The sequence below is a fragment of the Scyliorhinus torazame genome, chromosome 9 (genome assembly GCF_047496885.1).
Source record: "Scyliorhinus torazame isolate Kashiwa2021f chromosome 9, sScyTor2.1, whole genome shotgun sequence".
NCBI lineage: Eukaryota > Metazoa > Chordata > Chondrichthyes > Carcharhiniformes > Scyliorhinidae > Scyliorhinus > Scyliorhinus torazame.
In genome coordinates this window covers 103,231,335-103,242,718 of record NC_092715.1, presented here as the reverse complement: position 1 = coordinate 103,242,718, position 11,384 = coordinate 103,231,335, and positions in this window count along the sequence as shown.

Sequence of the window (11,384 nt, the reverse complement as noted above, 5' to 3'; positions counted from 1 at the left end):
GTGGTAAAAACGGGTGACTCCCGGGTGACAGAGATCGTCATGCAGGGTGCGGAGTCGGTCCACTTGTGCGCTTGCACATGTACCTCGGGACAGGGCATCGGGGGGCTCGTTGAGCTTACAGGGGTGATACAAAATCTGGTAATTGTAGGTGGAGAGCTCGATCCTCCACCTCAAGATTTTATCATTTTTGATCTTACCCCGTTGTGTGTTGTTAAACATGAAGGCAACCGACCATTGGTCAGTGAGGAGAGTGAATCTCCTGCCGGCCAGGTAATGCCTCCAATGTCGCACAGCTTCAACAATCGCTTGGGCCTCCTTTTCGACCGAGGAGTGCCGAATTTCGGAGGCATGGAGAGTGTGGGAAAAGAATGCCACAAGCCTGCCTGCCTGGTTGAGGGTGGCGGCCAGAGCGATGTCTGATGCATCTTGGAAGGGGAGAGTCTCGTCGACCGTGTGCATCGCGGCCTTGGCGATGTTGGCCTTGAAACTGTTGAAGGCCTGGTGAGCCTCGGTGGGAAAGCGGTGGATTGAATGAGTGGGCGGGCCTTGTCCGCATAGTTTGGGACCCACTGGGCGTAATACGAAAAGAACCCCAGGCAACGTTTGAGGGCCTTGGGGGAGGGGGAGTTCCATGAGGGGGCGCATGCGATCGGGGTCGGGCCCTAGAACTCCGTTCTGAACCACATAGCCGAGGATGGCTAATCGGTTCATGCTGAACAGACACTTCTCCTTGTTGTAAGTTAGGTTGAGGAGAGTGGCGGTGTGGAGAAATTTGGAAAGGTTAGTGTCGTGGTCCTGCTGGTCGTGGCCGCAGATGGTGACGTTGTCCAGGTACGGGAAAGTGGCCTGCAGCCAGTACCGGTCAACCATTCGGTCCATCTTCCGTTGGAAGACCGAGACCCCGTTGGTGATGCCGAAGGGAACCCTAAGGAAATAGTAAAGGCGACCATCTGCTTCAAAGCAGTGTATGGGCGGTTCGCCTTACGGATGGGGAGCTGGTGGTAGGCAGATTTCAGGTCCACTGTCGAGAAGACCTGGTACTGTGCAATCTGATTGACCATTTCAGATATGCATGGGAGGGGGTATGCGCCGAGCTGCGTGTACCGGTTGATGGTCTGACTGTAGTCAACGACCATCGTGTTTTCCTCCCCGGTTTTCACCACTACCACTCGGGCTCTCCAGGGGCTGTTGCTGAGCTCGATGATACCTTCCCGCAGCAGCTGCTGGACCTCAGACATGATGAAGGTTCTGTCCTGGGCGCTGTACCATCTGCTCCTGGTGGCGATGGGTTTTCAATCCGGGGTGAGGTTTGCAAACAGGGAAGGCGGGTCGACCTTAAGGGTCACGAGGCCGCAAACAGTAAGGGGTGGAAGGGGCCCGCCAAATTTCAGGGTTAATCTCTGGAGATTGCACTGGATGCCCAGGCCGAGTAGCAAGGCTGTGCAGAAGTTGGGGAAGACGTAGAGCCGGAAGCCGTTGTACTCTACACCCTGGACGGTGAGGGTGGCGATGCAGTACCCCCGGATCACCACAGAGTGGGATCCGAAGGCCAGGGAGATTCTTTGGTTAGCGGGGTGTACCGCGAGGGAGCAGCGCCTTACCACATCGAGGTGGATGAAGGTCTCAGTGCTCCCGGAGTCCAGAAGGCAGGATATCTCGTGCCCGTCGACCTTCACCTTTGTCGAAGCAGTCGCAAGGTTGTGCGGTCAAGACTGGTCGATCGTGACCGAGGCAAAACACGGCTGGTTGTCGGCGGTTGCAGGCGATGAGCGGCCCGATGAGGTGCCCGGCGGGCAGGGATCCTGAGGCGGGTAAGATGGCGGTGCCCACAGGCCGCACGTGTCCTGGAGCAGGCAAGATGGCGTTGTCCATTGGTTCTGAGGCAAGCAAGGTGGCGGCGCCCACGGGCCGCGCGTGTTGCGAGTGGAGCAAGATGGCGGCACCCACGGACCGCACGTGGTCTAAGGAGAGGAAGATGGCAGTGCCCACTGGCCGCACATGGGAGGTGCCGGGACAATAGCGGCGATTGAGCGGGCCTGGCACACTGCAGCGAAATGTCCCTTCTTGCCACAGGCCTTGCAGAGCGTGCTCCGCGCCGGGCAGCGCTGCTGGGGGTGTTTTGTCTGTCCGCAGAAGTAGCACTTGGGTCCCCGGGGTTGGCTGGCTGCTGCGCGGCGCAGTGTGGGGTTGGCTGAGGGCGGTCGCTGATGGGGTCCACGATGGGGTGGCCGCTGGCGGGGTCCACGATGCACAGGGCGGGTGGACCGTGCGGTCGGGGGCATAAGCCAATACGTTGCGTGAGGCGACTGTAAGTGAGAGTGCTAGTTTCTTGGTCGCCACGAGGTCAAGCGTGGCACCTTCTAAGAGACGCTGGCAGATGTAGTCAGACCCTATGCCTGTAATGAACGTGTCTCTCATTAGCAGGTTTGAATGTTCAGTGGCCGAAACGACCTGGCAGTCACAGTCTCTCACCAGGGTGACCAGGGCACACCAGAAATCTTCCACAGACTCACTGGGAAGTTGGTGTCGCATGGATAGGAGGTGCCTGGCGTAGATCTTGTTGGTCTGCTGAGCGTAATTCTCCTTCAGTAGCCCCATGGCCTCTGCGTAGGTAGGCGAGTCCTGGACGAGGGGAAAAACGTTGGAGCTCAGCCGCGTGTACGGAATCTGGAGCCGTGCGGTCGGGGGCATAAGCCTGTACATTGCGTGAGGCGAACGTGAGTGAGAGTGCTAGTTTCTTGGCCGCTGCGATGTCAAGCGTGGCACCTTCAAAGAGGCGCTGGTGGATGTAGTCAGACCCAATGCCCATAACGAACGCGTCTCTCATTAGCAGGTTCGAATGTTCAGTGGCTGAAACGGCCTGGCAGTCACAGTCTCTCACCAGGGTGAGCAGGGCACGCCAGAAATCTTCCACAGACTCACCGGGAAGTTGGTGCCGCATGGATAGGAGGTGCCTGGCATAGATCTTGTTGGTCTGCTGAGCGTAATTCTCCTTCAGTAGCACCATGGCCTCTGCGTAGGCACATCCTGGATGAGGGGAAAAACGTTGGAGCTCAGCCGCGTGTACGGAATCTGGAGCTTCTGTGCCTCTGAGATTGGGTCTGGCGCAGACCCAATATATGCTTCAAAGCAAGCTAGCCAATGTTGGAAGTCCTTTTTGGCGTTGTCTGCTTGAGGATGCAGTTGCAGGCGATCCGGCTTGATGCGGAGGTCCACCTCTGAAAAATCTCTGTGTAATAAATTGATGCACTATCAATTACGACAAGACGAGAGTAGAATGTAATCGAGGCTTTATTACACAGAGATGTGTGGCCTCGTACAGCAGCTTACGAAATGGCTGCTGTTCGGAGAGCACACACATTTATACTCTGCCTCCTGGGCAGAGCCAGCAGGCAGGGCTCTACCACCGTAACTGTAGTACAGGGGCCTTACCGTAATACCCATAAATACAATATAACACAACAGTGGTGACTACCACATTCAACAGAAAAGTCAAATTTAAAAATAAGAAAAAATAAGAAAATAAGAAAAAGCAAAACAGATAAAATGGATGGTGCAGGAGGGAGGCATTCAGATACCTGGCTAATTGGGGTTCATTCTGCTGGGACCTCTACAAATGGGATGGTCTACACCTGAAACAGAGGGGTACCAATATCCTGGGGGGGAAATTTGCTAATGCTCTTCGGGAGGGTTAAACTAATTCAGCAGGGGGATGGAAACTCCAGGTAGCTCCAGGTTGAGAGTAGTGAGGTCATGAGTAAGGTTTCAAGGTCGAAGGAGTGTACCGGCAGGCAGGAAGGTGGTTTGAAGCATGTCTACTTCAACGCCAGGAACATCCGGAATAAGGTGGGTGAACTTGCGGCATGGGTTGGTACCTGGGACTTTGATGTCGTGGCCATTTCGGAGACATGGGTAGAGCAGGGACAGGAATGGTTGTTGCAGGTTCTGGGGTTTAGATGTTTCAGTAAGCTCAGGGAAGGTGGTAAAAGAGGGGGAGGTGTGGCATTGTTAGTCAAGGACATTATTACGGTGGCAGAAAGGACATTTGATGAGGACTCGTCTACTGAGGTAGTATGGGCTGAGGTTAGAAACAGGAAAGGAGAGGTCACCCTGTTGAGAGTTTTCTATAGGCCTCCGAAAAGTTCCAGAGATGTAGAGGAAAGGATTGCAAAGATGATTCTGGATAGGAGCGAAAGTAACAGGGTAGTTGTTATGGGGGATTTTAACTTTCCAAATATTAACTGGAAACACTATAGTTCGAGTACTTTAGATGGGTCCGTTTTTGTCCAATATGTGCAGGAGGGTTTCCTGACACAGTATGTAGATAGGCCAACAAGAGGCGAGGCTACATTGGATTTGTTACTGGGTAATGAACCAGGCCAGGTGTTAGATTTGGAGGTAGGTGAGCACTTTGGTGATAGTGACCACAATTCGGTTACGTTTACTTTAGCGATGGAAAGGGTTAGGTATATACCGGAGGGCAAGAGTTATAGCTGGGGGAAAGGCAATTATGATGCGATTAGGCAAGACTTAGGATGTTTAGGATGGGGAAGGAAACTGCAGGGGTTGGGCACAATTGAATTGTGGAGCTTGTTCAAGGAACAGCTACTGCGTGTCCTTGATGAGTGTGTACCTGTCAGGCAGGGAGAAAGTGGTCGAGCGAGGAAAGCATGGTTTACTAAAGTAGTTGAATCACTTGTCAAGAGGAAGAAGGAGGCTTATGTAAAGATGAGATGTGAAGGTTCAGTTAGGGCGCTTGAGAGTTACAAGTTAGCCAGGAAGGACCTAAAGAGAGAGCTAAGAAGTGCCAGGAGGGGATATGAGAAGTCCTTGGCAGGTAGGATCAAGGAAAACCCTAAAGCTTTCTATAGATATGTCGGGAAGAAAAGAATGACTAGGGTAAGAGTAGGGCCAGTCAAGGACAGTAGTGGGAAGTTCTGCGTGGAGTCCGAGGAAGTAGGAGAGGCGCTAAATGAATATTTTTCGTCAGTATTCACACAGGAAAAGACAATGTTGTCGAGGAGAATACTGAGATACATGCTACTAGACTGGACAGGATTAAGGTTCATAAGGAGGAGGTGTTAGCAATTCTGGAAAGTGTGAAAATAGATAAGTCCCCTGGGCTGGATGGGATTTATCCTAGGATTCTCTGGGAAGCTAGGGAGGAGATTGCAGAGCCTTTGGCTTTGATCTTTATGTCGTCATTGACTACAGGAATAGTGCCAGAAGACTGGAGTATAGCAAATGTTCAAGGAGGGGAGTAGAGACAACCCCGGTGACTATAGACCAGTGAGCCTTACTTCTGTTATGGGCAAAGTCTTGGAAAGGATTATAAGAGATAGGATTTATAATCATCTAGAAAGGAATAATTTGATTAGGGATAGTCAACACGGTTTTATGAAGGGTAGGTCGTGCCTCGCAAACCTTATTGAGTTCTTTGAGAAGGTAACCAAACAGGTGGACGAGGGTAAAGCAGTTGATGTGGTGTATATGGATTTCAGTAAAGCGTTTGATAAGGTTCCCCACGGTAGGCTATTGCAGAAAATACGGAGGCATGGGATTGAGGGTGATTTAGCGGTTTGGATCAGAAATTGGCTAGCTGTAAGAAGACAGAGGGTGGTGGTTGATGGGAAATGTTCAGCCTGGAGTTCAGTTACTAGTGGTGTACCACAAGGATCTGTTTTGGGGACACTGCTGTTTGTCATTTTTATAAATTACCTGGAGAAGGGCGTAGAAGGATGGGTGAGTAAATTTGCGGATGACACTAAAGTCAGTGGAGTTGTGGACAGTGCGGAAGGATGTTGCAGGTTACAGAAGGATATAGATAAGCTGCAGAGCTGGGCTGAGAAGTGGAAAATGGAGTTTAATGCAGAAAAGTGTGAGGTGAGTCATTTTGGAAGGAGTAACAGGAATACAGAGTACTGGGCTAATGGTAAGATTCTTGGTAATGTGGATGAGCAGAGAGATCTTGGTGTCCATGTACATAGATCCCTGAAAGTTGCCACCCAGGCTGATAGGGTTGTTAAGAAGGCATACGGTGTGTTAGCTTTTATTGGTAGAGGGATTGAGTTTCGGAGCCATGAGGTCATGTTGCAGCTGTACAAAACTCTGGTGCGGCCACATTTGGAGTATTGTGTGCAGTTCTGGTCACCGCATTATAGGAAGGATGTGGAAGCATTGGAAAGGGTGCAGAGGAGATTTACCAGGATGTTGCCTGGTATGGAGGGAAGATCTTATGAGGAAAGGCTGAGGGACTTGAGGCTGTTTTCATTAGAGAGAAGAAGGTTAAGTGGTGACTTAATAGAGGCATACAAGATGATCAGAGGATTAGATAGGGTGGACAGTGAGAGCCTTTTTCCTCGGATGGTGATGGCTAGCACGAGGGGACATAGTTTAAATTGAGGGGAGATAGATATAAGACAGATGTCAGAGGTAGGTTCAATACTCAGAGAGTAGTAAGGGCGTGGAATGCCCTGCCTGCAACAGTAGTGGACTCGCCAACATTGAGGGCATTTAAATGGTCATTGGATAGACATATGGATGATAATGGAATAATGTAGATGGGCTTTAGATTGGTTTCATAGGTCGGCGCAACATCGAGGGCCGAAGGGCCTGTACTGCGCTATAATGTTCTATGTTCTATGCTCTAAATATTTTTGAAAATATGGAGTGTTGGGTTCTGTTCCGTGGCAATTATACTGTCTAAAGAAATGTGAGAGCTAAAGTTATACAAACACATCAGCAACTTTTTTTTAAAAAACAGGTCAAAGGAATGAACAGATGGCTGGCAACCAATACTGTCATAGATCACAAGCTGAATGAGGTGTGAAAATAATTTTATCAAAAATTGTCAGGAATCCAGTTAAAACTGCTAAAAATTAAAGGTGGCATGACGCCACAAAGCAATGGGATGCAGTTCTATCACTTTTTCTGCTGAATTCTTGATCAAAACCACAGTGATGTGTGAAAATGCAAGTGCCTCAACACAGTAATGAGTGAATATTCAGCATTGTTCTTCTCCACTCCGCTCTCCGAGGGGAATTGCTGAAGGCCGGGAGCAAGCTGCCGATTAGCCTGACCTCTGCAAGGAACTGTCAAGAAGTAGATTAGATGGGAGATTTGGAAGAAAATAAAGTGAGCCTCAAGAAAAAAAATCAGAAAGAAAGTAAAGTGAAGCAGATAAAGGGGGGCATATGGCAGATTGACAATGCAACTGACAACCAGACTGAATCGAAAAAGTTCAGAGGAGAATTTAAAAATCAAGTAAGAGTGACAAAGCGGGGTCTGAAAAGAGACTGGCAACTATGATAAAAGGAAATCCAAATCTTCCATTGGCATGTAAATAGAAAAAGGGTTGTCAGAGGAGGAGTGGAGCTGAATAGGGGTACAAAGGCAGAGGGCATGGATGAGGTACTAAATGAGAGGATGCTGCCAAAAGAGAATAGATTGTTGAGTTACTGGATAGGCTATCAATTGATAAAGAGTCATGTGCCAGACTCTCTCTCAAGAAAAGGAAGTTGGTATCATGCCAAGGGGCAGCTTGCCTATTTGGTAACCTGTTTGGAAGTATGTCCAGTCTGTCTGAGAACCAAGTCCCACACCTACAGTCCAAGGTAGAAGGAGAAATCTTAGAACACTGGTCATAATCTTTCAATTCCAATAGATACAGGGGGCTGGTGTCAAAGAACTAACGATTTGGCAATATTGCACCCTTATTCAAAAAACATGTCAGGATAAACACAGCAACTATGGGCCTGTCAGTTTATTCCTAAACAATAATCTGGGACAAAATTAACAGTCACTTAGGCAAGTGTGAATTAATTAAGGAAAGCCTGCACAAACTTGTTAAAGCAAATCCTGTTTAATTGACTTGATTGAGTTTTCATGAGGAAACAGACAAGATTAATGAGAGTAATACAGTTGACACAAAACTTGGAAACAGTAGCTGGCATTTGCACTCCTCCCTGCAGTGGGTGTCATGATGGGCAGGAGAAGAAAATATTGTGAGAGGCTTGGGGATTCTGGCAGGGGTTTGCTGACGTTCTGTCGGAGGTCTTGAAGGTGAAGGTGATCCCGAGTCCAGAAGTGGCGATCTTTGGAGTGTTAGCGGACCTGGGCGTCCAGGGGCGGGAGAGGCCTGTTGGCTTGTTTTGTTTTATGGTTGTGTTTGATGTGTAAATATATAAATGCCTCAATCATAGAATCATTGAATTTACAGTGCAACTTTGGGAATGTCTTTTGCATGCATTTTAATGTCATTAAAAGGGGTGCTCACTGGAATCATGCTGGACCAATAGGGAATGTTGGCGTGCAACGAGGTCAATGTGTTTCACAACACTATATAAATGACGTGTACCTGGCAACAGGCACTTTGGTCAGGATTTCGAGGTTCATGCACCTACCCTAAATCTCACAGCGCTTGCGGCACCTTGGGTTCAACATAAGCCCTCACTGCCAACATCACATTGCTTTCTGGGGGTGGGGGTTTGCTGGGTAAATTCAATGAGAAAACCTGCAATAAGGCAGGGGTTCTCTGGAGTCAGCTGCAAGCCCAGGCCCCTGACTGGGGAACTGGGGAATGGGGTAAGTGGCCAAAGGCAAGACAAAGGACTGCAGCGTGCAGGGCAAGGCATCCTGAGGGGGATGATAGAGGTAGGGCTCATGCACATAAATGGGATGGTGGGGTGGGACATTTTATGTGTCTCAAAGGGGAGAGTCTCAAACAGAATTACAGTTGGCGAACTGAGGAAGCACTTCACTTTACATTGCTCCTCATGCCAAGGCCTCTCCTTGTCCCAGTCCAGGAAGGGGGAGGGCATTGCAGTCCAGCCTTAGTCATGCTCAGAATGTTAACTGCAAGGTGCGGACAGTGCACCATGCCTGTCAGTCCAGGGGTGTCTCAAGCATGCTCATGGTCCTTAGGTAGCACCCTCAGTCCATAAATCATAGATCATAGAATTTACAATGCAGAAGGAGGCCATTCGGCCCATCGAGTCTGCACCAGCTCTTGGAAAGAGCACCCTACCCAAGGCCACACCTCCACCGTATCCCCATAACCCAGTAACCCTACCCAACACTAAGGGCAATTCTGGACACTAAGAGGCAATTTAGCATGGCCAATCCACCTAACCTGCACATCTTTGGACTGTGGGAGGAAACTGGAGCACCCGGAGGAAACCCACGCAGACATGGGGAGAACGTGCAGACTCCGCACAGACAGTGACACAAGCCTGGAATCGAACCTGGGACCCTGGAGCTGTGAAGCAATTGTGCTAACCACAATGCTGCCATGCTGCCCAGTCCAGGGAGGCATCTGTAACCCATAGATAGTGGAAAGTAAGTATGGGGGTGTGGTATTAGAGGTATTACGGTACCTGATAGGCTGGAGCACCATTGGTGGAAACTGTATGCTTTCTATTGGTTAGGATGTATGGTAGCTCCGCCCTGCTGGGCGGGGTATAAGAGCCCGTGCCATCCCAGCAGCCTTCATTCTATACCTAAGCTGCTGGGGGAAACATCTAGCTTATTAAAGCCTTCAGTTGGACTACAACCTCGTTTTAGTGGTCATTGATCGTGCATCAAGGGGCACTTGAACGTCCCAAAGCAGGAAAGAGGGTTTGTGCAAGTGTTTCTAAATGACACTTTGCCAAAAGCCTAAAGATAAGGAAGTGCAAGGTCCACAGAAATATTCGCAATCACAATGGGGGTCAAGGTTTGAGTGTGAGGATTGAGAAGTCACGGAATGAGGGAAAACTGAACAGCCTGCTCCAGCAGGAATTTGGGGAGGATTTCCTCACACATGGAGTTGCCAAGCGGATCTGTCGCTGAGACCGGCATCACCATCGTACAACATGAGCGATTGCGCAGCAAACAATTTAAATGAGGACAAACTCAGCTGGTGAGTTCTCTGAGGGCCTCGGGGACCATTGGCGCATTGCATGAAGAGGTCATTGGAACCAGAAAAGGTGCTAATGAAGGGCCCGCAAAAGATTAATATTAATAAATGGCACTAATCGATTACATTGTATTGATCCGTTGGTCATATCCTCGAAATTCCCCAGATAAAGAAGGGAGTCAGAGCAATTGGGTGATTTGACCTTCCTCACATGCTGGTTACAATAGTTCCCAGGCAGGTTCACACATGAGAAGCCCCAGCCCCTTTCCACCCCCACCCCAAATAATCTCAATTCCTGACTAAACATCGAATACCAAAGTATTTAGTTTCCTCCTCTAAAGGGTAATCTTGAAATGTCCTGTGCTGGGCAGCATTTCCAGAGGGAATATTAGCCTACATTACTACCTCACCCTTTAATCCATAGTGATTGGTTAGTTATCATGGGAAGAAATAGGACTTTGGAGCCTCACGCCGACTCATATATACTACAGAGAGAAGACAATCAGGAACATTAATGCTGCATTGATTGCTACCTTCAACATGACAGGAAAGATGGAGGAGAAGGCAATGATGGCAATGTCAGGCTTACCAAAGGGAAGAGATTCACCCTCATGAGCAAGGGGCAGCAGGACCCCCAAAGCTGAAGATGAGGTCCAAGGAACATTGTGCGGCAGCACCTTGCAGGACCCAGGGTCTACAGGACATGTTTTTCCTCCAGATTATCAAGAGAAAATGCCGCTGATTGTCCAGGGATCTAGTGGCTCACATATACTACATTCTACAAGACTTGCCGCCACAGGGACATGCACTGCTAGTGATTTTGAAATTATCCACCACCCTGAATTCTATGCCAGTGGCTCTTTACAAGGTTTGTGCACCTTTGTGGGATCTTGCAAGCTTCCACACATAATTGTATCCAGGAGGTTTCAGGTGCCAGAGCATTGGGCTACGCAACTATTTCCAGGCTCCCACAGGTGCAGGGTGCCATCAAATGCAAATATGTTACTATAAGATCTACTTGGCAGGAGGCACTGCCAAACATCAATAGGAAAGGCTGCCACTCAGCTGGTGCGTGCCCATATCAAACAAATCCTGCAGGTTTGTTGGAGGTATCCCAGGAGTGTCCATGTTTCCTACATCCCAGACACCTTCGAGGGACAACACAGTATCCAGGGTTGGTTCCTCAGGGATAAACAGTATCCACAAAGGACTTGACTGATGATGCCCATCTGAAGGCCACAAACCACCTTGGAGAGATGGCAAAATTATGTTTATGCAGTTACATTAATATTGGTAGAGCACACAATAGGCATGTTAAAGATAAGATTCCAATCCCTGGACAGATATTGCATGTCACTGCAGTACATGCCACAGACGGTCTTGATGTGGCTTGATGAGTGTTTCACGATCTGGAGATGCAAAGGGAGGAAGATCTTTCAGATGTCGACATGGAGGAGCTCCATATCTCCTCCCATGAGGAGGACATCCT